General features: G+C 38.3%; 1 non-coding gene across 1 annotated transcript; it reads left to right on the top strand.

Annotated features, from left to right (window-relative positions):
* The first annotated feature begins 786 nt into the window (after positions 1-786).
* LOC147823561 (U6 spliceosomal RNA) lies at positions 787-893 on the top strand. The gene has a single exon (XR_015443687.1). It is a non-coding gene; the product is annotated as a U6 spliceosomal RNA (small nuclear RNA).
* Positions 894-3,966: the final 3,073 nt, after the last annotated feature.

Below are 3,966 nucleotides of genomic sequence, written 5' to 3'. Positions count from 1 at the left end.
TAGAGTGTCATATATATCTCATTCATTGAAACAGTAATTACAACAATGTAAAGACAAATAGTAATATGCCACGATTATGACAGTTTAAAAATATGATATATTCTCAATTATCTACATTAAATATGAATGTTCGCAATTATTAATATTCAATTTGAACTTTTTACTTTGATTTTCTGAAGGGCTTTATTCAGCAACATCATTCTATTTACTCATTCAACCGATATGCTTTTGGATCTACTATGTGCAGATATTGTTCTAGATTGCCTTATCTTTATCTGTGTCCTAATGTGTATTCCTCAAGAGGGAGATGGAATTTTATATAAATCCAATAAAAAGTGTAGCCGAGGAGGCAAGCCTGTAACACGAAAATCATAGACTAAGACAAAACCTAAAATTTAGAATTTTGATATTCATATAAACTTTACGTATTTACATGAATATATATGAGTTCCATACACAATAAATACCTGTACCAGCTTCTGAGATTTAATTTTAATTTTAATTTTTATGGTTTTTTTTTTCGGTACCAGGGATCGAACTCGGGTCCTTCTGCTTGTGAGGCAGGTGGTGAAACCACTGAGCTAAATCCCCGGCCCTGAGATTTAATTTTTATAAGTAGTGCCCCCAAAAATTGGAAAATGCAGCATGAAGAAAACTAAACCAGATGTGGTGCACATGTGGTAGGATTAGTCATATACAGCTGCTCTGGAGGCCAAGGTATGAGGATCGCACGTTCAAGGTCAGCCTGTGCAATGTACCAAGATGCTGTCTCAAAATAAAAATTAAGTACTTGCTTCGGCAGCACATATACTAAAATTGGGATGATACAGAGAAGATTAGCGTGCTCCCTGTGCAAGGATGACATGCAAATTCGTGAAGCGCTCCATATTTTTAGGTTTCTTTGGATAGAGTTCCATAGACACTTGTCACTGATCAGTGTTCCTGAACTGTGAAACATCAAAATATTGACTAAAGAATAGTTCTCATGACAAATAAACACCAGTGTGGACTGTTAAAAAAAATAAATAAATAAATAAATAAATAAAAATTAAAAAGGATTGGTATTTAGCTCAGTGGTAGAGTGCTTGCCTCATTTGGGCAAGGCCTGGGTTTAATAGCCAAATACTGCAAAAATAATTGTTTTAATAAATAAATAGAAGGAATAAGAAATGAAGAAAACTAAAGATTCAACAAATACTACAGCCTACGACTACATACATTAGGGAAAAGAAATGACTCCCGAGAAAGGAAACACAGCTCAGCTATGCTATGAAAGCAGAAATTAGATCTTATTTGAAATTGTATATCACAGAATAAATTACTGGCCGAAAGGTTACCATTCCTCTGGATAAAATATCTACAGAAAAGGCTATAGTGCTGATTCCACTTAAGCATTTATTTCTCATATATAAGACATTTTGGAAAAGGTTGCCTTTGGCACTCCTTTAGGTCCTAAAGTATATGTTTCCCTCAAAGCCTCCAAACCTTTTAATCAATATTCTTTCGAAAGAAAAAGTTTTACATGGTGCTCTTCAAGGACCCTAAATAATTTATTTTTCAAAACAAAACCTTTGAATCTGTAATGCAGTGCTATGCAGAAGTGCAGCCCTCACCAGCCCTCCCAAAGCCCTTAGCCATGCTTGCTAGCATAATTGCCCAGTTCATCCTTCAAAGCTGCTCCTTTCTTGGCAATGTCCCTTCCAGCAGCAGTGGGCTTTGCTCTGAGTGCTTGCAGCCTCCCACATCTTCACTATGGACAGTAAATCTTTGACAGAGTGCTGAAAAACTTGGCAAATTCTCTGTACACACACTTAGGAGAAGGGGTCAACATTTTTCTAGAAGCATAAGAGCAAATTACCTGAGCAAGTGGCAATTAATCGGTGGTAGTGATGGGTTAGAATGCATTGAAACAGACAGTAGCCTGTGGTTTAGTCCATTTCACTCCAGCAGAAAGGAAAGGAGAAACAAGAAACTACTTTATGTGATTAGAGGAAGAAAAATCTATATTTTCCACACGGGAATTGCTCATGTCTTCTCTTAATGAACACAGACAGAAGTTGAGAGAGACTTTTAAGCTGTTAAAACTGCTAACATATTCTCTTTGGGGATAGGAGAGTACAAATTTCCTAATTTCATCAGAACCATTAATGACTTTAGTTTCTTCCTTTTCAACAGAGGAAGTAGAGGAATTCTTCACTGCCCTGTGATTTCAAAAAACAGATTGCATGAGAAATGAGTTGTAATAGTTCTAGAACAGAACAAAACTATTTTCTTCTCCAAGAAATGATTCTTGTTGTTGGAATTCTAAAAGCTCCTCAAAGGCTATATCATTTATTATAATAGAACACATGTATGAGTTAGCATTTCATAAAAATGGGGAAATTATCTTTTCTTCCAGGAGGTTCATTTCTTTAAAGGATCCCTTAATTTCCAATGACAACAGTAGATTTATATTTCAATCTTAAATTCAAGACATATCTAAGAAAATGCCAATAGGCACTCATTCTCTTATGTTCTTCTTTTCCACAGTCCTAACAAGGAGTATTTCCTTATCCAAATCTCTGAGGTCAAGAGAAGTAAGTAGTCACGTGTCAGGTAAACAGAGAAGAACCAGGAGATAATTCTTGAAAATAGAACAGGATAAAATATTCAATGAGCAAGTACCTTGAAATCCAGTAAGAGAAGGAAGGGACAAGGAGGGAAGGAAATGCAGGGTTCCTACAACCAGAAAGAGTGGAGAGTTCCGCCTTGGACTCAGAATGTAAGGCTGCAAGCAGAGTGAGCCAGAGAAAGTGAGCAAAAGAAAGCTGCTAAAGGAGGGGACATGAGTACTGTTAGCCTGCCCCAATCTGGTATAGTCTGAATTTTTACCCTGCCATGGTTTTTCTTATCTTTGAGGACAGAATACCTATATGCCAGAAGTCCCTGTTTAGGTGGCTAGCCAAATCTCACTGGCTTAAGCTAGAGTGACCACCAGACAACCTTTACCTTCATTATAATCCCATCTACGTGCTAAATGACATATCTCGTAGTGCCATTGCAGTTGACAATTGCTGTGATGATGACCGGAAAGAACCATAAAAGGAACCGAACCAACAGCACCTGAATTCCCAGAAAATCTCTGCCCATGCTCAGAAAATGCATGAATATCCCTCCCCCTCATTTTTGTTGCCCTGTATCTTTAACCTCCCAACCACCAATCAGTTGAGTAGTTGATTTCTGAATTTTATCTCCCTCATGTCCTAATCTTGACCAAGAATAAATCTTGTTCACTGCTGAATCACTGTGTCGTTTGCTATTGGTACCACAATTTCAAGAGGAAAAAGGATCCAGTTTGGAACCAGAAATTGGTGACAGGTTTGGCACACTAGACACGGCCTGATCAGGTATGCGTTCCCTCCAGACCACCACTTCTTGAGAATAAGAAAGCTACCAATTAGCAGAGAAGAAATGTGTGGGGATTGGTTTTGTTGGTTATATCTCCTGTAAGTAAGGCAAGGACGGTTTCTTGAAAAGACATGGGATGTCAGCGACACCCGCAAGTCCTGAGGGACTCACATCTGGAAGGTTGAGGTTTACCTCCTCTGCAAGATGATCCCCTCCCTCTGCCTCTGGAAAATCGAGAGGCAGCTCTGCTCTGAATCTAATGCTCCTGGTGGAGACTTGGCAGTCAGCAGTCCTTGGGAAATGTCCTAGAACATTTCTGACATCAAAATCTGGGGTTGATAACATGTGAGTGTGATAGCTATTGCATTTGTCTGCATATCCTCTCTTAGCTGTGGTATCTTTTGTTTAAGCAGAACTTATTCGCTCTCACCCTTGATGAAGGTCTTCTAGGAACTTTCTCTCCTATTGTTTCCTCCCTTGCATTTTGGGCAGCCAGTTCTCCGATTCTTAGGCTATTTCTTTTAAACACTTTCTACTTAAAAAAAAAAAAAAAAGAGGAGGAAGGAGAGCAGAGGGTGT

Source organism: Heterocephalus glaber, unplaced genomic scaffold (assembly GCF_053883595.1).
Source record: "Heterocephalus glaber isolate CG9 unplaced genomic scaffold, H.glaber_assembly_v1.0 deba00001572, whole genome shotgun sequence".
NCBI classification, from domain to species: domain Eukaryota; kingdom Metazoa; phylum Chordata; class Mammalia; order Rodentia; family Bathyergidae; genus Heterocephalus; species Heterocephalus glaber.
Note: the sequence above shows the minus strand (reverse complement) of the source record. Positions and strands in the feature narration are given on the sequence as shown.